This window comes from Cibotium barometz, chromosome 33, assembly GCF_041138505.1.
Source record: "Cibotium barometz isolate CiBa-2024 chromosome 33, ASM4113850v1, whole genome shotgun sequence".
NCBI lineage: Eukaryota > Viridiplantae > Streptophyta > Polypodiopsida > Cyatheales > Cibotiaceae > Cibotium > Cibotium barometz.
The window spans coordinates 37778001-37803028 of NC_141078.1; the positions used below are offsets into that span (position 1 = coordinate 37778001).

Consider the following 25028-nt stretch of genomic DNA (forward strand, 5'->3'; position numbering starts at 1 on the left):
AATATACACATATCATCATGCTCACAAATATCATCCCTAGATATAATACATACCATAAACATGTGCATCATAAAGTATTAAACACGCATACAAAGCATGCATAGCATGACCATTATCACACACATAACATCACACACACATGATTATACACAACATTAAGACATAGTATCATCAAAATTAGACACCTATTAAGTGTAGATGTATACATCATTCTAGGCATGCCTATGTGACCAACCACATAGAGTACAACCACACATACAAAGCATGCATAGCATGAGCATTATCATTATCATACACATAGCATCACACACACACATGATTATAAACATTAAGACAATATCATCAAAAGTATACACCTATTAAGTGTAGATGCATGGATCATTTTAGGCATGCCTATGTGACCTACCATATAGAGTGCAAATACATATACAACTCATACACAAAGAATGCAAATCCTTATATAGAGCTTAAATATGGCTTGCATTATTAAAAGTAGCTACAAATAATAGCTTATATTCATGCGTATGGTAACAAAGCATATTGAATGCATACACTATTACACATTTATAGAGCATTATATGCATCAAAGATTACACATAGAATTCACATATAGAGCAATTAGACATAGCATACACATAGAGAATTCACATATAGAGAATTTAGACATAACATACATATGACCTATTCTTTGTATAATTTTCCACGTTCATCCACTTGGACATAAGCTCCAAATGCCACGTGCCATTTATTGGCAAATAAAAACCACACTCTAAAAGACCATGATCAAAAGTGGTGGAATATGAATGCAATAAGAAATGGATGCATCCTTGAGCTAAATTCATCTATCCTATGACAAGAAAATCATGTAAATACAAAAGACCTTAAAGTGCTTCTTGTGTTTTAAAAAAAACAACAATAATGTTTCCTCACTAGCAGCAATTATCTTTTGCCCAAACCAATAGATACGTTTTTTAGTGAAATGGAGACGATATTTTTGTTTAGATTAAATTGAAAATTTTTAAATTGAATATCCTGTAAGAAGCTCAAGATGTTGTTTGTGTACATATAGGGCTCTATTGCATCCAACCTCCACAGGAGTAGCCATCACATTGTTTTCTTCAAAATCATTTCGGGAGGTTGCTTCAAGGAGGTGTCATAATGTTATCCTCCTCCAATACAAATGATCAACTCTCCTCATCACCTTATCTACCGGCGGCAACAACATCACCATTTTCATCATCATCAAAATTATTTTCCTCTACAACTAAAGCCTTTCTCAAATGGTTTCAACATTTAATTTTCTCTTCTAAAGAAAATATACAAATCTAGTGACCTTTTTGATTTCAAGGAAAAAAGAACACCCAACAAAAACATTGTCATCAACAAAAAAAAAAAAACTATTAAAATTTCAACCATGATACCAGAACAACATAAATTTGAACTAGCCTATAGTTGATTTATGAACCTTCAACAAATTTACTTTTTTAACCATTAGGCCTTTGTCTTTTTATACAGAACATTAACATTTCCCATATGGCAAGTGGATCATTCAACCTACTATTTAGCTCCACTCTTTTATCCACCCCAACACAAAAATTAAATTTTGTAATGTACCTATGAATGACTTCAATGACTAACACACATTTGTTAGTATTCACTGTAAGGTCAAAATTCTAGAAATGAAATATTATTATTATTGGGTCTAAATAATAGATACCTTTTTCTACATCTATACTATAATGTTTTTTTAGCAACCTGATAGGACATGAGAATGGGTTGCGTCCAAAAACAACATTTTCTTGATGATACTGTAAGAAGACAAATTAGTAGCACATGTGCCATCTGTGGAGAGCAACTAGAGAATAATGGTGGCATCATCTCATATATTCATATCTAGGTTTCTAGATCAATCCTATAGTGGCATGCCTTTGACGCACCAACAAAAAGCTTATAAATTGGAGTCCATATGAGGTAGATAAGATTTTTCTAGAAGTATAACATAGGAATCACCTTTAGGTACTAAGGTTTAATATTTTTAAGGTTTAGACCTATGAATGTGGTGCACAAATAGAGGACTACACACGTGGAAAGCAAGGGCCAAGAGCATCAAAATTGTGGTCCCTTCTACAAATGCATGATAGGTAACTCTACACTCTTTCATCATTCTTAAAAAAAGGGGGAGGAAGGTGGGAGGGACATCCCTACTTGGACTCTTATAGGGAATTTTTTTTTGCGAGCTTTCGTGTATGAGCTTTTTAAAAAATTTACAAGCTTTTTTTGAACTCTAGATCATTGGGGAAAATTTTTAGAAATGAGCTCAGAAGGCCCAAAAATGGTAGAATCGATTGTAAACACGCCTATGTTCTGACCATCTTTCTCCGGTTGTTCAGGAGAGGGAGGTGCTGCCAATCCTTGGACCGTTAGCATGAACGCTGATGGTCCAGGGACTCATAGCACCCCCCTTTTCTAAGCATCAGCCAGTCGAATAAAGATGGTCGAAAACATAGGCATGTTTAAATTCGATTCTACCATTTTTGGGCCATCTAAGCTCATGTTAGATGTTAAAAGTACCAGATTCTACAGTCCAAAAAAGTTTTGAATATAATGTATGTATTTAAGTCCCTTAGAGTCTCGTCCCCTTTTTCTCTTAAATAGTGTAATCGCTCAAATAATGTAGGTTATGTGTAAATATCTTGAGTGATAGGTAAATATATTGTTACTATGGTGTTGATTTTGATGCTATAAACTTGGTGTGATTGTCTTGAGAGTTGGAAAAAATTTCACTAAAATTGAAAGCTCGCATGTAGAAGCTCACGAAAAAATCACACTCGACTCTTACATGCATCTTTATAAATGGATCATCCTAATTATTAGGAATTTTGGAATTGTCACTTTAATTTCAATGAATAAAAAGTAAAATTTCCAAAATCTCAAGATCCAATTTGGATACTTTACAATTTCAATTTCACTTGGTGAAATTTTCTCTAAGTTGGATATGGGAATTTTTACAATGTTACATCAACTTCACTACAATTGAGCTAAAAATGCAAAAAATTTCCAAATCTAATTTTGGGGGTTTTGCAATTTCACCAATTTGAAGTAAAATTATAAAAACCCTAACCTATATTTTTGCAATTCCACTTCAATTTGTTGAAATTCAAGAGACATTAATTTTTTTCCAAATCCAACTTGGGGATTTATGCAATTTTGATTCATTTTTCCAAAATTGAAATAGTTTTTGGTGTTCTATGTATCTAGTCTTTGGAGCTCCTTTGTGGTCATCTCCTTTGGCAATTTGAATTGAAGTTTTACATGACTGATGATGGCCATCTTAAATAGGTGTTTTTATTCAAGAGAAATCTTGTTCTTAGTGGGAGTCAAAGTCACGTTTGGGCTCGATCAGCTATGGTTTTTGGGATGCCTACATAGAATTGTGCATGATCAGTTGTGGCTTTCTTGAGAATGATGTGGCCTTGTTTTGCCTAAAAGAAATTGAAGTTGCAATGGTTTAGAAGAAGCTTATAAAGCTTGCATTTAAGTGGATTTGGTATGGGGATGCCTACAAGTATGTGTGCCATTTCTATAAAACCCTACTCTTTTCAAAACCTGTGTAGATGCCCTAATAACTTTTGAAACGGATGGAATTCAAGAAAGTTCTAAAAGAGAGTATAATCGGAATTTTTCTGTAAGGGTTTTCTAGGCCAACTTATGATTGTTTTACTACTGAGGAGTTTTCAATGTTGCAACAAGAGCCAGCATGTTACACAGAACTTGTGTATGGTGTTGATGTGGCTACTCAACCACGTATAACCCCCAGGACCCGCAATGCCCATGATGTGAACTTTCCTCGTCAACAAAAATTCCCTCACAGTGCCATCAGCAAGATATATTAGAATCAAATTCAAGAGTTAAAATACATAAATAATTCTTATGATATACTATACAATAATTTAGGAAGTTATATGAGTTTCTAGGGAAAAAAATTGTAAATCTTGTTTTGCAATGGACAGACTGAAAAGGGTGTGTGTGTGTGTGCGTGCGCGCGCGCGTATTGGCTATGTATTAATAATCTCTCTCCCATACCCACATCTCCTGTCCAGTCACACACACACACATACACAAAAAAAATAAATTTAACTAGAGGTGGACAGACATGCAATGAAGTGCCTCAAGGAGGTGGCTTTTGTGACAAAGATCTCTTATAGTCTCGAGAGCTGCCACATGAGGGAAATTAAAATTGTAGCATTGCTGATTTGAAGACTGGTATGAATATAAAATCTGGCAGATTGCCATTAATCCATGGAATGGATGATTTACCACTGACCTTATAACTCTGACGAAACAGAAGATAACCATCGATCTTAAACACAGAAATAAGAGAAAATCACCAAGCATGGAAAGAACAGAATTGTACCTTTGATCTTAGACACACATAGAAACGAAGATAACCACTGATCTTAAATAGAGACGAGACAGACAGATTACCATTGATCATAGACACAAGATTACCATCGATATCAAACAAAAGATTACCATTAATCTATGAAACAGAAGATTACCATTGATCTTAAACAGAAGATTATGATCTTGAACAGGAGATTGCCACTGATCACAAACACGGATTACCATCGACCCTAATCAAAAAATTATTGATGAATTTGAATGCAAAAGAGTTTGCTAACAGGTGAAACAGACAAGGTCCTTGCAGAACATGATGTCTGGAGGGCAAGCTTTCTGGTAGGTGGGAGGATGACTGCAAGGCCCCAGCTTTGGAGTGCAGGCCATGGCAACCACATCATAACCAGCCAAGCAAGGGGCAAGGTCTTGCAAGGTATCCTTTCCGTCTGATGGACCCAGAAGATGGAGAGGCTTAGCCTTGGCGACTTGAAACCTGCCTACTTGCCCTCATTGTTCTCGTTCTTCTTCGTCGTTGCAGCCTCCTGCTGCTGCTGCTATTTCTTCTTCTTCTATGTGGCTACGGCCAGGCCGGCAACCATAGCTCAGCTTCTCCTCCTTCGGCTTCTGCATTTTCTTCTGCTCCGGCTAGACCTTAGCAGAACAAGCCTATTTTGTTCCCTGCAGTTGTGGTTGAAAGCTAGCTTAGAGACTCTACAAAAAGATCCCCAACCCATAGGACAATTTTTTATTTTTTATTTGGGCTGCGGGGGTGGGAGGGAACTCAAGAAACAGTTAACATCCACCAAAAAGAGAGAGAGACCACGACAACAGTTAACAGCAGCGACACAATTTCCTTTCTGAATCAGAATCTTTCAACTTTTTTATTGCAGCAAAGGATTTTCTCCAAGCGATACATGGATGCCTTCATCATTCAAATTTCCTCCACAGCTCACTATGCTGCCTGTTGTAAAAACACACAAAACATGAAGGAGGGTCTATGGTGAATCCTCCACTTGTTTAACAGTCAGGTAGTAATGGTAAGCAGGCCCTAAGTACAGAAAGTGTTGCAATGGAGGGGCTCTCCGGCCTTGTGCATCAACAAGGTATCCCTCTATTACCTGTGACCGTATTCCTGCTGCTCAAAGAATGCATCAGAAGGATATGGAATTTGGCAGGCAAGTGCACGCCCTTGGGGACCACCTCATCCACATGCTTTCTTGATGTAGTGAAACCTTACCATAAGCAAACCCATATGGCACTAAAGTCAAAATCATGGTCCAGGAAAACGATGTCTGGGAGCCAATGAGGTGATAGCTCAAGTGGTAAAGGTGTTTGCCTAGGACCAAGAGGTCCTGAGTTCAAAACCCCCCTTGGTGCCTCCTCGGCAGCATCACCTACGGGCAGATAATTGGGTGCCTATGGGCGGTGTAAAATTGGTAACTACCCGAGGATCTTGGGTCAAAGGCCGGTTGAAAAAAAAAAAACAGAAAAAAATGATGTCCGGGAAGATATGCAGTTGTGTAAAGTCCCCCACACAAGATCTCTACCCTAATCACAGTTGAAGCAAAGGTTAGTACAAACCCAAATCATGAGGTAGCAAGCTAGCTCACCTCCCAACCACGACCGCGGCGTCCACCGATCATCCCCGAGCCAAGGCTAGGGCTTGGGCACAATCCCACAGGCCCATGTCTAACTCCAGCATACCATACCACTGAAGCCTACCAGAACTTAGAAGGCCTTTGACACACCAACTTATGTACTTGCCATGTGCATGGCATCAACATGTTTGCTGTCTGGGACACAACGTTCAAGAATGTCCAAAGTGGAGGTACTACTTCTGCAAAAAGGGAGGACATGAAGATAAAAGACTATTACTATCTGAAGGGATTCCATCAACTTCATTAGCAACAAACCCCTCAACCTGCCTCAACAACCCCTAATCCCGCCCATTAGGCCGTTGCCTCAACAACCCCCAACTCCGCCCATTATGCCGTTGCCTCTCTTACCATTCCGCCAACCTTCCACACTGCCACACCTCTCCGTTGCCAGCCTAGTCCTCAAGTGACCTATCTTCCACCGCTCATTCCCAATCCTCCTGCAACAGCCCCCCTCAACCATCCGACTCACCCTCCCCCACCTTGTAATCACCCCGTCCTCTACTAAGATGTGGGAAGTATGGCCACTACCAAAGCCGGTGACCCCTTCCTGAAGGTGCACCACCATGTAGGCACTGTCCAAAATCTAAGGATCATTACAACCGGGATTGCCCCAAACAACAGGCATCCACTTCAATCGACTTCACATTCCAACCAGTTCCGGCTGCCCACTTGGTTTCAGTATGAAATCCACCACCCAATTGCTTTGCTACACACAACCCTTCCTCCCCCATCCTTGGTGTGCCCGTCACACCCACACCAACTATTCCAGTGGATCCACCCTCCATCATAGTGGTCACCCATGCACAAAAGAAAGCCATGCCGAAAGAACCAACCCATGCAGGGGAGGAGCCCAATGATACCAACGTCCACTTCCTCGAAAGGTGATAGACCGATCCTTGCAAGCCTTCAAGGACCTCCACAACCATCCCTCTTTGTCGGAAAAACCACCGATCTCTTTCCTCTCACAATCCAAACCACAGCTTCCACCCTTCTCTGTAGAAGATCTACTCTAGGAGAATAAGATGGCCGTGAACCTCTTTGATCTTCTCCAAGTTAGCCACGGTGTTCGACCCCCCCTCTTGGCCCCTCCTCATACTCGCCCCCTTTTTTACACTCGCCTCCTCCCCTTCATGCTCACCTCCCAATACCTTCTCTCATACTTGCCCCCACTTAGCATCTCTTTCAGCGTCATCCCTTTCATGCTCACTCCCCATGCAAAATTTCATCCTTGCCTCCCCCCATGGAATTTCTCATACTCGCCTCCCCCCCTCCCTCCAAGGTGGTTAGTATTTTTAATCCTCCACCCCATCTTTCTTGATAGCCTCCCCTCTTCCGTTCTTTTTTGAAAAATAAAACAAAAAAAAAGAAGAAAAAAAAAAGAGAAAAAAAAACACACTTATCCATCTCTCCCCCCCTTTGGTCACTTTTTATACTCACTTCACCATGGCCATTTTTACATACTCGCCTCTACATGGCAACTTTCATACTCACTCCCCATGGCAACTTTCATACTCGCCTCCCCCATGGTCACCCTTCACACTTGCCTCCCCCCATTTTTTTCATGCTTGCCCCCCTCCAGGTGGCCTTTTTGTTATTTTTGACACAACTTTCACGGTTGCCCCCTCTCCCCCCCACCCCCCCCCCCTTCCCCCTTCTTGACAATTTCGAGATTGCTTCATTCTAACGAGAAGTGGGGTGTTGCTCGAAAGGCTCTACATCGATGGAAACATCACCGAATATATTGTTTGGTACATGTTTTCATATCACTTGTTTATGACAAATCTGGCTAAAGAGCCCATGGAACATTGTACAAAATAAAATACTCCAATAATATACTTAGTATTGAAAAGAAAGGAGAGGAGGGGGAGAGAGGGGGGGGGGGAGGGGGGTGTGTTCCGGCCCCAATGTGATGTCATTGTTCAATTGTTCATTTTCAGCTCTTTGTCTTGTGTTGTGTCCAAGTAGTAGTGCTCACGCCCGACCGAGTGAATTACACTGTCTTGAGTATCTGAAATCTTAGCCAATAGAAAATATGCAACAAGTTGATGAACAAATTGTGTAACTGTAGAATGATGACACTTACTATCATACTAACTGAACTTTGGTTGATCACGGAGGGTGGTGGATGGGGTGGTGCATTTGTCCTCAGCTGCATGCCGAATACATCATTGCCAGCCATAATAACCTGCACAAAATATCTCACCCAAACGTTGCAAGTGTCCAAACACATTGCAAATGCAATGTCCACTGAATGCAACCTATATGGCTGTGGAGTGGCTCACTGCTAGCGGGCGGTAAACCTGAAAACGTATTGAAATCTCAAGTGTAGGGATAGAAATTACTAATCAAACGCCAATTTTAGAGCCATTGGGACTCGGGAGTCAATTTTGCAAAAAGCCCCAAAAATTTGGCACCAATGGTGTTCTAGCTTGTCGATTTTGGACTCAATTTAAAAGAAAACCTGGTGCAATTTTGTTGCAAGATGCCGAATTTTTCAAAGCCCCAAAATTTCCCTCCTACATAAAAGATTTGATTGGAGCACATGTGGCAGGTGCACAGCCGCGGACATGGACGGCTGTTGTATCTGTTGACGTGGAGCTCTTGCAAAGCTGCACAGGGTGTGTTGGGCAGTGATGCACAAAGTAGCAGGCTGGGAGGTCTGCGCATGTGTACGATTGCTACAGGTGTACGGACGGCAAACGCGTGGTGCATGAACAACAAGTAACGGCTTCACACGTGTACGGTCAGGTGCGACTAAACCTTGGCTTTGATACCAAATGTTGGGATTAGGGATAGGGTTTGCAGCAATGCACAACACAGACACACACAATGATTGTGAACAAGGAGGCACAATACTCTACGATAATTGAGTGTACCACAATGCAAGCATAAATGATAAGTAAAAATGACCTAGAGTATAGAAGTAGCTTCACACACACACTCCCAAAAGTGAGATAGTGTGTTCTTGTGCACACGAAAAAAACCTTTAAGTGAGGGAAAAAGTGCCCCGGCTCGTCCTAGAGTGTTCACACACCACTGCCCATGACATAGATGTCTACATCCGTAAGTGAAGCAAATTGGGGGGGACTTGCTGAAGATGAAGTTTATGTGGGGGGAGGGGGAAACCATCTCTTGAATTGGGACATGTGACACGACAATGAATCAAAGTGAGACAAGTGTCCTCATACTTGTCACCTCAGCTCTGCGCTTTTCATTATAGCTTTTACTTGCCATTCTAGTTCATGAGAGCCCCAAATCTATAAATTGGAACCCTCTCTCTTCATTTGAGCACACTCTATTGTTGCAAACTAGCCTCTACCATGTCTTCTCTATTCTTGGTGGTTCTCCTACTCCAAGGTTATGGCTCTATACCACTCCTACAGGCTGCCCTACTGTTGGCTTCTCCCTTTCTCTCTTTGCAAGGCTGCCCATGAAGTATACGACTGTTGGGAACTGTTTTGAAGGCTCCCATCATGAAGAAACCTTGAAGCAAGCTCTCTACTTGATTTGATGAGCGTTTAGAAGACTTCCATCGCGAAGAAATCTTCAAGGCAAGGGTATTTGATCATTATATTATGATTGTCAGTTGTTGGGCATTTGTCTTTTTAATTGGTTATGCATGTACAGCATTGGACACTTGCTAAGCAATCAGGCATGTATCTGAGCCATTGGGCACTTGCTATTGCCATGGGATCTTGTACAACTTTATGGGCTCATGATTCAGCCATATCGGTTTATGGGCAACTTTATGGGCTTATGATTCAGCCATATGGAGTTATGGACAACTTTATGGGCTCATGATTCAGCCATATCGGTTTATGGACAACTTTATGGGCTTATGATTCAGCCATATGGAGTTATGGACAACTTTATGGGCTTATGATTCATTCATATGGGTTTATGGACAGCTTTATGGGATTGTCTCCGAGCCACTGGGCATGTATCTGAGCCATTGGCCACTTGTTATTGCCATGGGATATTGTACAACTTTATGGGCTTCAGCCATATCGGTTTATGGGCAACTTTATGGGCTTATGATTCAGCCATATGGAGTTATGGACAGCTTATGGGCTTATGATTCAGTCATATGGGTTTATGGACAACTATGTGGGCTATTTGATAAGCTATGTTGGCTGGTATCGACACAAAATATACATATTCATATTCTTGGCATTTTCATGGTGTAGCAAACCAGAAGCATAAACCAAGAGTATTTGCACTTGAACATTGTAATTAACCTTTAAATTCAGCATAAGCATCGAAACATCATTTCAGAAATATACAAAAGAAGTTTTGCTTCTTTCTGTCAAGACACATCGCACAACATTAGGGACCAGAAGATGGGCTGCCCCCCCTCCCCACCCTTCCCACACCACCCCCCCACCCTGAACTAGCATTTTCATTACCATTAAGAAGTGAAATACATAAAGCATCATTAGTGGGCAGCCCAAGGCCCAACCTTGTCAAACTACCACTTCTTTCCACAATGCAAGTGAAGACAATAGCAAACAATATCTTCCAAATGACTAGCACCCCTTAGCCCTTCACCGCGAGAGCACCATGGCATCCCATCTCCATGTGATCATGTGTGAATCCGTCAAACTGAGACGCTCAACCAGTTTTAAATTCCTTCACTGCCTTGCCCCTTGCCTCCGGCAAAGGCTTAAGTGAAGCTTCACACCTATGAACATTCTTGTCAATGGGCTCTTGCACTTACGCATATCAACATACATTTCATTTTCCCAAAGAACTCTCACAACTGAGAGTAGAATAAAACCGGTCTATGGACACATAAAGCGGTAATTCATTCACAAATAACCTGGACTTACTGAGACACACATTCACAGAATCCTCGCTCCCTCGCTCAACAACACATTGGCCCCGAAGTCCGGCGCCCCTTGCGGTATTTCTTTATTGTTAAAAGGTTGGAAATTACAAAGCACAAGTGCAACAAAGCACTCTACTTGCATCAGCTGAATTTTACAAATTCTAGAAGAAATTTGCCAGCATAACTACACTAAAACTGTTCCATAACATCTCAGAATGAATCCCAACTGACAGGCTCACTTCCATAGGCATCAAGCTACCCAATGGAGTCCAAAACATCACAATTCAGCTTGCTGTAATTTTCTGCACAGGCCTGTTTTCAGCTCTGTTTTCAGCCCAAAATAATCCTTGTACTGTCCTGGAGGACTTTAGCAAAGTCCTACTGCATTTTGGCATCAACCGGGCAACATAACAGCCCAAAAACAGCACCTAAACAGTGCTGAAACAGCATTGTATTGAAGAGGTTATTACCCTCTTCCGTCCCTGCTTTGGTGTAGGAACCAACTACACCGGTTCCTGTTCAAGGAGGCAACTAGCCTTTGCATATAAGCATGAAATTCACACAAATGTTGTTGGGGTAAAGGCGTTATGCCCACCCTTATAGTGTGTACAAGCCCATAAGTTATAGTACATAGTACACTTAGTACTTTTAATGTACTAAGTGCACTATGTGTACTAGTGCAATATACATGTGTGATAGGGGAGTCACACACTCATGCTTTTCATGAGTTGACTTATCCCCACAACTCTCTCTCTCTCTCTCCCTTGCTTCTCTGTGTATGTCTCCCATGAATGAACTCTAAACCCTAATTGACAGGTTTCTCCCCATCAACTGGTATCAGAGCAAGGAGTCAGGTGCAACAGGCAGCAATCAGGCACGTAGTTCTTCTCTTCTCAGCTTTGTGGATGTGAACGAAGCGCACCAACAACAGGCGTGTGCTGTCTGGCTGAGCGTTTGGTGGAAGCGAAGGCTGCTGGGTCTATACTCAGACTATAGCACCTGGCGTGAAGTGCAGGCAGGTGAGCCGAAACAGAAGTGGCGGGCGTTGGAGCGAACATAAGCGCTGGACAGTCTAGGCGCAGGTGGAGAAGAAGGCGACGTAGCAATACCAAGCGCTGGGCGTCGACGTAGCAATACCAAGCGCTGGGCGCCGGGTGGCGCTAGGCGAAATATTGGCGAATGCCGTCCGTCGGATGCTGTTGGTGCATCCGTCCGATGACGCAGCGCACGAACGGTTCTCAGGTCGCCATTGTCGGAGTCCCATTGCTTGAAGAAATTCCGTGCCTTTATTCTGATGCGAAGGCACCGGTCTGGCAGAGGAAGTAGAAGAAGAAGAAGATCCGGCAGACCATTACGGCCGGCTGTGCATTCGGTGATCTGCCCTCAGTGTTGGCATTCGATCGCCACCTTGCGGCCCTCTGCAGAAGTCGATCAGACAAACATTGTTGTTCTTGCAACCTTGACGCTAAGGGAAAACAAGTAGGTTCCAACAAGAGGGGTAAGCAGGAATATCGCATTGATTGGCCCCCTCTCCTGCAACAGCATCTGCAATCAAAAAAAAAATCAGCACTCAAATCAGAATTGCCCCTCAAATTCAGTCTAAATCAAAGGTATTTTGCTTCAATTTTGGATTTTCCTTGTCAAATCAAACAATTGAGCAGGTACAGGTGCCCAATTGCTCAATTTTGAGCAAAATTGGCAAAATTGGGTGACATTGGTCACAATCAGGATCAATTTGCAGGAAATTGGTCAAATCAGGATCAATTTGCAGGAAATTGGATGTCGAAATTTGGGGCTTTTGATGTAATTGTGCAATTAAGCACTCATACATGCTGTATGATGTGAAAAATCGCACATTTGGGCAAAATCGCAGCAAATTGCAGCAAATTGCAGTGCAAATCAAGGGGCTTTTGTGCCGATTGAGTTGATTTGCATGCAGGCAATCGCATTTGATGCTGTGGATAATGTGCTGATGCCTTACAAGCACTCAATGTGCCTGTAAATCAAGGGGCTTTCATGTATTTGATGTATATGTGGCCAGGGGGAAGCATCGTGAACACTCTGGATGCCTTCATGTGCGCAAATGTACCATGCATGATCAGAAATTGATCTCAAATCAAGGGGCTTTTTCAAGTTTTAATGCTTGTTGAGCTTGGCAAAGCAGCAGGCAAGACATTTATGCCTTGAATCCTCAGAAATCAGCTTGCAGTCAAGGGGCTTTTGCCCAATTTCTGTTCGGGACTGTTTTATGCAGTGTTCGTGACTGTAAAAATCTGATTTTCACTCATTTGGACAGCCAGGAGAGCATTTATTGCTATTGTACCTGCTGGTACAGATTTGGCACAGCTTTGTGCAAGTTTTGGCATGGCTGTACATTGTTTTGAGTGATCAAAAGGTTCAAATTCAGCTGCTGAAATTGCCGGTACAGGTTTGGTACATCATTTGTAAGCACTTAGTACTGCTGTACAGTACTTTGGAAGGGCAAAAGAGCACATTCAAGGTGCTGTCCAAAATCTGCAGCAACCAGATTTTGGTGTTTTCATCACAAAAAGTGGGAGAAAAGTTGCATTCTTGCTTCCGCAGTGGGAGATAAAGCTTGGGAGAACATTTGTTAGCACTTTGTGTGCTTTGGGTGCAGTGTTTGCACATCTTTTGGGTGCAGTGTTTGCACATTTGCAGGGAGTCAGGCATTACAGGTTGCATTTTGCTATGGCAACCACAGGTGAGAGCTCTTCATTGCTTCACATCAAGAAGCTTGAAGGCTCGCATAACTATGATATTTGGCAAACCCAGTGCTACAATGTGTTGCTTCAGAAAAAGCAGCACAAACCTATCAAAGAAAGGGGTGTGATGCCCGCTTCTCTTACAGCTGAAGAGTGGGAAGATATGGATGAGCTGGCAAGATCTACTATCATGTTGTCTGTGTCAGACTCATTACTTTTCAGCATTCGTGAAGAGAAGACAGCTTGGGGAATGTGGCAGAGATTGCAGGACTTGTATGCCCAACAAAGTGCCTCAAGCAAAGTGTATTGGTTGAAGAAACTCATAGGTCTTCAGATGAAGGAAGGGGCTTCTATGACAGCCCATCTCAATGAGTTTAATGGTATTGTCAGCCAGGTTATCAATCAAAAGTTGGCGATGGACGATGAGTTCAAAGCCACCTTTTTGTTATGCACTTTGCCAGAGAGTTGGGACACATTCAGGACAGCCACTAGCAATTCGAATGCTATGCTGTCATATGCAGATGTTGAGGGTGCTCTTCTTCAAGAAGAGATGAACAGGAAAAACAACTCTGTTGGCAAGTCTAATGCAATGAATGCACGTGGGAGATCCCAGCAAAGGGGGAAAAGCCAAGAAAGGGGAAGGAGCAAGTCTCGCTCCAAAAAGGATTTGGAATGCCATTATTGTGGCAAGAAGGGACACATCAAAAAGCAATGCTACAAATGGAAAAATGATCAAAAGGAAAAGGGAAAAGGCAAAGACAAAGAGAAGGATGAAGCCAAAGATGTAAAGCCAAAGGGCAAAAGTGGAGTCAAGATCGAAGAAATCAATGTGTCACATGCAGGTGGCAGTGAGGATGAGGTCCTCTTTACTTCTTCACTTGATGCCCATTCACTTCTTACAGGTGGTCATGGTATGCACTCATGGATCATTGATTCAGGTGCCTCCTTTCATGTCACAGGTTGCAGAGACTTGTTTGTCAGGTACACTGCTGGCAATGAAGGAGTGGTTTATTTGGGTGATAACCATGCATGCAAGATTCTTGGCAGAGGTGATGTGAGGCTTGTATTTTCAGATGGCTCACAGCTTATGCTCCATGATGTCAGGCATGTGCCTGAGATCAAGAAGAATCTGCTTTCTACTGGACAGCTTGATGATGCTGATTATGTTACCACATTTGGTAGTGGAAAGTGGAAAATTAGTAAGGGCTCACTGGTTGTTGCCAGGGGCTCTAAGGTGGACACTCTTTACTTTATGCATGCAGGTGTTTGTCACCATGCTAATGTAAATGCAACCGAGCTGCCGGAAATTTCTATGTGGCATAGCCGGTTGGGACACATGAGTGTCAAGGGAATGGAGCAATTGTCTCGTTTGGGTTACTTGCCTTCTCTAAAGTTTTCAAGTTTTCAGTTTTGTGAGCATTGTATATATGGTAGGCAACTACAGTGCCCCCATAAGAAAGCTCTTGGACAGAAAGATGCTCAGTTAGAGCTTGTGCATACAGATGTATGTGAGATGCCTCAGCTTTCTTTGGGAGGTGCAAAATATTTTGTGTCTTTTATTGATGATGCCACACGCAAGGTGTGGGTCTATCCTCTTCGCTTGAAGAGTGATACATTCTCAGTGTTTCAGAAGTTTGTTGCTCTTGTTGAGAATCAAACTGGCAAAACACTGAAGGCTTTGCGTTCCGACAATGGTGGAGAGTATACGTCCAAACAGTTTCAGGACTTTTGTGATGCTAAAGGCATCAAGAGGGAGCTCTCTACTCCTTATGATCCTCCACAAAACGGGACAGCAGAGAGGATGAACAGGACCATACAGGAGAAGGTCCGTTCTATGTTGTCACATGCTGCATTACCTCATGGTTTTTGGGCTGAAGCTGTTATGACAGCCGTTCACCTTATAAACAGGTCACCTAACACGAGGCTTGGTGGGAAAGTGCCAGAAGAAGTATGGACAGGGAAGCCTCCGTCATACAAGCACTTGAGAGTGTTTGGTTGCGTTGCGTACGTGCACATACGCAGGGAAATGCGCACCAAACTTGATCCTAAGTCTCATAAATGCATATTCCTAGGATATGGTGACAGAGGTGAAATGGGGTATAGACTTTGGGATCCCATGAATAGAAAGATCATACGCAGCAATGATGTCATTTTTGATGAAACATGCATGTATAAGGAGCCTGCAAGGCAACAGGAGCCTGGCAGAGTCATCTTTGATGATGATGGACATCATGGACAACAACAAAGGGCTGTAAATCAGCCATTACAGCAGGAAAACCAGCCCTTAAATGGTGCTGAAAATGGTCCAAATGGACAGCCAGAGATGGCAGAAGATATCCCTATGGATATACCACAGTTGGAGGAGATACCGGGCATGATATTTCAGCCTTATGGCATGGAACAGGAGCCACCAATGGGTGATATGCAGGCTGGACAGCAACCTGCAAATGATGGTCATTGGGTACGGAGGTCCACTAGACCCTCCAGAGCCCCTGACAGGTTTGTTCCAGGGGTTGACTATTTGATGCTTACTGACTGTGGGGAGCCCTCATGTTACAAAGAGGCTTTACAGAGGGCAGACAAGGCTCTATGGGAGCGTGCCATGAAGTCAGAGATGGATTCTCTGCATAAAAATGGAACATGGAAGTTGGTGCCTTTGCCTGCAGGCAAGAAGGTTTTGCCATGCAAGTGGGTATACAGGCTCAAAGTTGCATCAGATGCTAAGCCAAGATACAAAGCCAGGTTAGTGGCTAAGGGCTTCAAGCAGGAATATGGTGTGGACTTTGAGGAGATCTTCTCTCCAGTGGTCAAAATGACCACACTTAGAGCTGTGTTGGCTTTGGTTGCGCATGATGATCTGGACTTGATTCAGATGGATGTGAAGACTGCTTTTCTTCACGGTGATCTCCATGAGGAGATATATATGCAGCAGCCAGAGGGTTATGCAGAGAGTGGAAAGGAGAAGCTTGTATGCAAGCTGAAAAAGAGTCTTTATGGGCTCAAACAGGCACCAAGAGAATGGTATCATAAATTTGATACATTCATGAAATCTCAGAAATTCAGGAGAAGTGACATAGATCACTGCTTGTACACCAAGAAAGCTTTGGATGGCAGTCTCTTGATTCTCATTTTGTATGTTGATGATATGTTGATTGCCGGGAAATCTCGTAAAGAGATGGATGCTTTGAAGAAGAGGCTGCATGAAACCTTTGATATGAAGGATTTGGGTGATGCAAATCACATTTTGGGTATGCGGATACTTCGGGACAGAAATCAGCATGTGTTGTATTTGTCTCAGAAGGAATACATTGGCAAAGTCTTGCAGAGGTTCAATATGGACGGGGGGAAGAAAGCTAGTACTCCTTTGCCTCCATATGTGAAACTCAGTGCTATGGACAGCCCACAGTCAGATAGAGACAGGGCTGATATGGCCAAGATTCCGTATGCTTCAGCTTGTGGCAGTCTCATGTATGCCATGGTTGCTACTAGGCCGGACATTGCATTTGCAGTGGGAGTGGTTTCTAGATACATGGCCAACCCTGGCAAGAAGCATTGGGAAGCAGTGAAAGGTGTCATGAGATACCTGAAGGGCACACAGGATTTGTGCATTTGCTTTGGCAAACAGGATGCATTAGTGCATGGTTACACGGATTCGGATTATGCCGGTCATCCAGATAACCGGAAGTCTACTACCGGTTATGTATTTACATTCACAGGAGGTGCTGTGTCATGGATATCCAGGATGCAGAAGTGCACTGCCTTATCTACTACAGAGGCCGAGTATATTGCAGCCACAGAGGCTTGCAAGGAGGCATTATGGCTATCTCGGTTAGTGGTTGATTTGGGTTATACAGGGGATATTCCATTGTTGCATTGTGACAGTCAGAGTGCCATTCAGTTGGCAAAGAACCCTGTTTTTCATGCAAAGACGAAGCATGTGGATGTGAAGTATCACTTCATCAGAGAGGTGATAGAGAACAAGCAAATACAGCTTGTTAAGATTCACACGGATGACAACCCGGCTGATCTGTTGACGAAGAGTTTGCCTCCGGAGCGGTTTGCTCATTGCAGACACTTGATGGGCATTGGATGAGGCCATTTTCAGCCTTGATATGGCCTTGTATATTATCATGTACATGCTGATTTTTTCTTTTCCTTTACTTAAGGGCACTTTGCCTTTAAGTGGGAGGTTGTTGGGGTAAAGGCGTTATGCCCACCCTTATAGTGTGTACAAGCCCATAAGTTATAGTACATAGTACACTTAGTACTTTTAATGTACTAAGTGCACTATGTGTACTAGTGCAATATACATGTGTGATAGGGGAGTCACACACTCATGCTTTTCATGAGTTGACTTATCCCCACAACTCTCTCTCTCTCTCTCCCTTGCTTCTCTGTGTATGTCTCCCATGAATGAACTCTAAACCCTAATTGACAGGTTTCTCCCCATCATGTACCTGATTTTATCTGATGAGAGCATTTCCATAGTCTGCAAGAGAAAGAAAGAGAGAGAGAGGCTGTGGGGAGCAAGCTCAACCCTCAATTGATGAGTTGTAGGGCAAGGGAGTGCACCACCATAGCTATTTTTCCTGCAACAAAACCACACGATGGCTGCAAATGAGCCTCCTTTTCCCAAATTCCCACGCTTCCCTCTTCTCTATGAGGAAAATGCACCAAAATTTGACACTTGGCACATTTTTAAGCCTTTTCCACATGCAATCTTCCAGGCTAAAAATCTCCTGACTGGTTCACATTCTCACAACAGTCCTTTGTCAGCTTTTGGTCCCCTTGACATTCCGCACAAACTGACACGAACACTTTTCAATTCCGACACTGCCAAAAATAGCAGTTCCCTAAATTTTAGGGATGATGTCATCTGCATTCCTTCTGGTCTCCTGACCATCTTTGACCACTATGGTCACTTCAGAATTTGCTTAGAATTCAAGATACATTCACATTTCGGTGGCGGCCACTTACTAGTGTAAACTGGCCTATACCCTCATTCAGTGCCCATGTCCTGGACACTGTCATTCATCTTTCAGTGCCCATGTCCTGAAACTCCCTTGATCCATCTCTCAGAGAAGCCCATATGGCTAAGAGTATCCTCAAGGAAGTCCCAATCCACTCTATCATAGGCCTTCTCAAAATCCAAGAGCAGAATGGCTAAGGGCTGATTGCTAAGAGCACGACTGAACTCCTGCATAGAAAAAGGGGCATCCAGAGCCGCACACATCTCCTCGGTGATCAAATGTGGCAATGCATTCCAAACCTTCCTCTGTGCCCTATGTCTCAAATCAGAGTGCAGCTCAGCACTAAGAAGCTGGCGATAGAAATCAGTGGCAGCCTGTCTAACCGTAAGAGGATCTGAGTGAAGAGTGCCATGTGAATCCTGCAACTGCCTCACACTATCTCTGACATGAGATGGGCCTTGAGTAGCAAAGAAATGTTTGTTACATCTGCCACCCATCTGTGTCCAAAAGGATCCCTGGGCATGGAAACGATACTCCGCGCGTTGCTCAAGAGAGTGATGAAGTTTTGCCCTAACAATACATAAAGAATCTACAACCCATTGTGCGTGAGGATGTTTCTCGTGCTCTTTCTGTAAGGCAGCCAATCTACGTATAATAGCCCTTTCAACTTACGCTTTAGCTTGAAAACCCATTTTGTGCCAATAGCACGCTTGCCAAGAGGCAAGTCACGTAACTCCCAAGTACCATTTTTGTCAATGGAGTCCAACTCCAAACGCATGGCTGCCACCCAATTGTCATCCTGCAATGCATCAACATGAGAAATAGGTTCCTCATTACATGCGGTGGCAACAAGAGCTGTATCCACATAATGTGAAGATGCATGGCGAGAAGCAGGACGTGTACGACCTGGCATAAATGTAGACTGTTTGCTATCACACAAAGTCTCAACCAGCCATCTAGGAACAGCTTTTGACTTCCTAGTATTTGTATCTTCCTCTGCCAATGCATCACCCAAGGGATCCTTATCAATCTGAGGCATTTCAGGATCAATTTGGGGCAAGTTCAGCTACTGATTTTGCTGATTTTCAGCAGGCATAGGTGGCTGTAACTGAGCCGAAACTGGCTCTACATTATCCACATTTGAATTGAATAAAGGCAACAAAGTATCAAACACATCTTCCGGCCCAATAGATGGCTGTCTTGTACATGAGAGGAGTGGTTGAGATGCTATGCTACTGCTGTCCTAACTGATACCTAACCAGGGATTAAGAATATTCATGCATACGATTAGCCATGGCACGGGCGTGCATGACAAGAGGCGATTGGGGAAAAAAAAAGATCCATAAAGCAACAGCAACCAAAGAGAAAGAAAAGAAAAATATATATATTTATAAAGAAATGTAAATAAGGAAAACAACTGCAAAAAGTTTCACCTCCTGGTGACATACCCCCCTCTTGAAAGAAGCAAGCGACCTCGATTGCAAGTCCACATGCAAACGGATGACACAGGACGATCACAAGATTCCCCAGGTGATTAGTGCCATCGCATGTATCTCCTGCCAACGGATGACACGGGGCGATGATAGGAATTCCCCACTACCATTTGTGCCATTGCAGGTTCAAGCCTTTCAAATACATGTTTCCGGATGCAACACAGGGCGATAGCATATATGTTATACTATTAGTGTCACAACATGTAAATCATTCATTTGAAGCGTAACAGATACAACTTCAAAGCACTGAAAGTTCATTCATTGATTAAGTCATTGACAACAAATGTCAAAACTGTACATTGCCAAACATATAATACAAATGTACAGGTCATTTAGAATTCAGCTTCAAAAAGCATATTAAGCCACTGCAGGTTCTAACAGGAAGGCTTCCTTGTAGTAAAGTTGCATCAACTGAGGTGAATCAGCCAGTTCAACCTCATCCATCCATTTAGCATCCATTGGTGAATAATTTCTGAATTTCACCAAGTATCTTCTTGCAACTTGTCCTTTCACTTTTCTGTCTTTATGGGCCAGAATCTGATCAGGAACCAGAATTTCATCCAATTCCTCCACTTCAGGCTGTTCCTCTGGCACTATATCTTTTGGCACATTGCCAATAAAAGGCCTCAAAAGGCTCACATGAAATGCATTATGTATCTTCCAGGTTTCTGGCAATTTCAGCCTGTATGCTACATCACTTATCTTCTCTGAGACTTGGAAAGGACCATAATATTGCATACTCAGCTTAGGAAACAGACGTTCCTTGCCCTTTCTTTTTCTCAGTCGTGCCTTTTCAAAACGCAATAAGACCCAGTCATTCTCTTTAAACAAGAGCTCTCGATGATGCATGTCAGCAGCTCTTTTCTGCTTAGCTTGTGACTTTTCCAAGGCATATTTGACCTTCTTATACGCTTCTTGCCATCCCTCAACATACCGATCTGCTTCAAATATCTTATCCTTTGTCTGCAGAATGGGAGGTACTTTCTTGCCACCTTCAACAATTTCAAAAGGTGCCTTGCCAGTAGAGGAATGCACTGCATTGTTGTAAGCATACTCTACTAATGGCAAATAATGCTCCCAAGCTGCCTTATGTTCTGACACATAACATTTCAGCAGATCCAAAACAGTAGAGTTAGTCTCTTCAGACTGCCCATCAGTTTGAGGATGAAAAGAAGATGAGAATTTCAAGGTCGTGCCCATATTCTCAAACAATGCTTTCCAAAACAAGCTAGTCATCCTTGGGTCTCTGTCACTGACAATAGACTGTGGCATACCATGGTATTTAAAGATATTCTGCATGAAAATCTTAACCATATGCTCTGGTTTAATTTTCTTTCTAACAGGAATGAAGTGTGCCTGCTTACTGAATCTACATATTATAGTCCAGATTCCATCATTCCCTGTCGTTGTCCTTGGAAAATAAAAAATGAAGTCCATGGCAATACTTTCCCATGGTCTCTCTGGAATAGGCAGTGGTTGCAATAACCCAGATGGCTTCTGTCTATCAAACTTGACCTTCTGGCATACTAGGCAAGATCTGACATAAGCATCAAGATCACGTCTCAAAGCTGGCCAATAAAAGAAAGTCTCAACCGCTTTGATTGTAGCATCAATGCCTCGATGTCCAGCATACGGTGGAGCATGACTTTCTAGCATTACTTTGGGCCTTAACTGCTTAGTCACACATAGCTTTCCATGCATCATGAGAAAGCCGTCTTTAAGAAGATAGTGATCATGATGTTGATTATTCATTAGCTGCTCATAGATTCTGGAAAAATCTTCATCATTGGCATACTGCTCTTTCATATCATCCAATTCCTGGTGATAAGAAATAGAAACAGCTGACACTTGTGGTTTGCGAGACAATGCATCTGCAACCACATTCTTCTTGCCTTCTACATGCACTATCTGAAAATGGAGAAAATTTGCCCAGCGCATGTGTTTTTCTGACAACTTTGCCTGTGTGAGAAAGTATCTGAGCGTCTGATGATCCGTTTGCACAACAAAATCAGCGCCAAGCAAATAGTGTTTCCAACTGGTAAGTGCATGGATCACAGCTAGCAGCTCTTTCTCATAAATCTGATAGTTCTTCTCAGTGTCAGAGAGTATTCTACTCTCATATGTAACGACTCGGCCATTCTGCATTAAGACAGCACCAATGCTGTTCCCACATGCATCACACTGCACAACAAATGATTTAGACAAATCTGGCAATGTCAACACAGGATCTGTAGTCATTTTCTGTTTCAGGCATCTAAATGCTGATTTCTCTTTATCTGTCCATTGCCATTTAATGGCCTTCTTTTCAAGCGCATGTAACGGTGAAGCAATCTCTGCAAAATGCCTTACAAATCTGCGGTAGTAAGAGCATAGGCCAAGAAAACTGCGAACATCATGCACAGTCTGTAAATCTGGCCATGAAACGATTGCTTCAATCTCAGCAGGATCCATTGTGACACCATCCTTTGATACAATGTGCCCAAGGAAGTGAATTTCTTTCAGAAAGAATTCACTCTTCTTGCCATTAATGAGCAATCTGTGGTGTTTCAGCTCGTTAAAGACTGCTGTCAGATGGTCTCTGTGCTCCTCTTCACTCTTTGAATAGACTATCATGTCATCAAAGAATGTGCCCACAAAGCTTCTGTAAGGACGGAAAATTCTATCCATCATTCTGTTAAATGTGGCAGGAGCATTTGTCAATCCAAAGGGCATGACTAAGAACTCATAGAGACCAAATGTAGTGCGAAATGCGGTCTTGTGCACATCCTCGGGTCTGATTCTAATCTGATGGTACCCACTCTTCAAATCTATCCTGCTAAACATTTTTGCTCCTTGCAAACGATCAAGAATATCATCTATGCGCGGAATCGGAAATCTATTCTTGATCGTGTTCTTGTTCAAGGCTCTGTAGTCAATACACATTCGCCATGAACCGTCTTTCTTCTGTACTAGTAACACAGGTGAACAAAACGGGGAACTACTGGGCTGAATTAGTCCCTTCTCTAACAGCTCATTAACCTGTGTCATAATCTCTTTCTGCTGGGCTGCACTAACCCTGTACGGTGGCCTATTGGGCGGACTAGACCCTGGAATAAGATCTATGGCATGATCCTCTCGCCTCTCAGGGGGTAACTCTCCTGGTAAAGACTCTGAAAAGCAGTCTCTGAACGTATCCAAGAAAGCTTTTCTACCTTCGTCTAGTGTAGACAAATCAGTTTCAACTTCATTCACTTGCTTTGCAAAAACCAAGTACGCAGAAAGATGATTTTTCATTACTGAAGTTATAGCAGAAGCAGAAATGACTGGGACAGACTCTCCTTTCAGCTTCACATCCAAAACATGAGTCTTGTCCCTATGTACAATTGTGATTTTCTTGTTGAAAGCATCCAACACTGCATGTTTCCTATGACACCATGGAATTCCCAACAAGACATCACATCCTTCCAAGGGCATGATAAGAAACTCCTCTGTGTCCACATAACTCTGTATATGCATGCGAAGTTTGCCAAGTATAGGAGTGACAGGAACTGAATGCCCACGGCGTGCCAAATCAGCCAGTCCAACTGGTCCCATCTCTTCAGCACGAATTCCCAACTTGGCTGCCAATGCCGGTGAAATAAAGTTGGCTCGAGCACCAGGGTCAAAGAAAATCAGCACTCTAGCATCTCTGATTTTACCCATGCTCTGCACAATTCTGTAGCATTATCACATGGCTGGTCACCAACCATGTCAGGTACCAATCCTGCACTCGGCATTGTCTTCTTCTTGAGTGGCCCTTCTTTATCCTCGGCATCTTTTGCTGGCTGTTGTGGACATTTTGCAGCCATATGCCCTTTCTGTTCACAGATGAAACATTTTCCAGCTTGCATCAATGCCTTGGTCTCTTCAAATGACTTGCCATATAATGGCCTCTTCTGTCCTTTGCCTTGACCAGCACTTTTCTGAGGCTGTGATGACTGCCAAGTCTTCTTCTCAAATGGCTTCTTTCTATAGAATGGTCTAGGTGGGAAATCCCTCTTCACAAGTGGTTCCTGTTTGCCCTGAGGTTCCTTGTTCACTGTGTTCTTAAAGCCACGTGAAGCTCCCTGTAGCAATGCATTAGCCATGTTTGCATTCTCAATGAGCTGAGTCATATTAGAAACATTGGTCTTAATGCAATAATCCCTGATTTCTTTGGGCAAACCACAGCAATACTTCTCTATTTGCTCTGACAATGGCACTGTTCTGTAGGAGGTTACTGGCAAGAGTGCATCCCAAAACTTCTTATTATACTCTTCCAAATTTACACAGTTGGCTGCATCAAGTTTGTGCCATGCTGTCATAACATCCACTTCAAAAGTATTTGTAAGCCAGGCAAAAGAGAACTGCTGCTTAAACTGAACCCATGTAGCAGGTGCTTGTCCTTGCATCAATAGTGAGGTCCACCACTGTAATGCATTACCTTTCAAGAAAGTAGCAGCCTTCCGCACCTTAGAAGACTCTGTAAAGTTACCCCCAGTGTATGCTGCATCAAACTGCTGAATGAAAGTCAGCGCTTTCAATTTGTCCTGCATCCCACTGAAAGTCTCAAACTTTACTGCTTGACCTCCTTCTTTGTAATCCTTTTGCACCTTTTCTGCATCAGTCCTTACTGCTCTTTGTCCACTAGGTTGAGAAAATTCAGCCACACTGACAGGCGCTGTAGGCCCCAAAACTGGACTAAAATAAGTTTGAAATCCGGGCTGCATACCTATATTGGCATAAAGAGGGTTCACAGCTTCCATAGGCATCATTCCTGGTGACCCTCTTGACATCAATCATGGCAAAACTGTGGGCGGCCTAGCCATGGCCTGGAAAACAGACCCACCACCAAAATAGCCGGGCTGGAAAGCAACGAATGGAGGAATGGTCGGCATGACCCTTTGCACATTACTTTCCTGGCCATTAAATGCATGTACCTGTGCCTGTGTAACATGCTG

The 25028-nt window shown here is 42.9% G+C and overlaps 1 protein-coding gene across 2 annotated transcripts in view; it reads right to left on the minus strand.

The window, feature by feature from the left end:
• Positions 1–1181: 1181 nt before the first annotated feature.
• The window catches only part of LOC147619538 (pentatricopeptide repeat-containing protein At5g27110-like), a 47627-nt gene continuing 23780 nt past the window's right edge, over positions 1182–25028 (minus strand). Inside the window, exon 3 of one of the 2 annotated variants that reach the window (XM_086773227.1) lies at positions 1182–1206. The gene's annotated coding sequence lies outside the window, so the exon portion shown is untranslated. Of the gene's footprint in view, positions 1207–4513; positions 5077–25028 lie in introns of those variants that run through there. The other variant, XM_086773226.1, reaches the window with a different exon arrangement.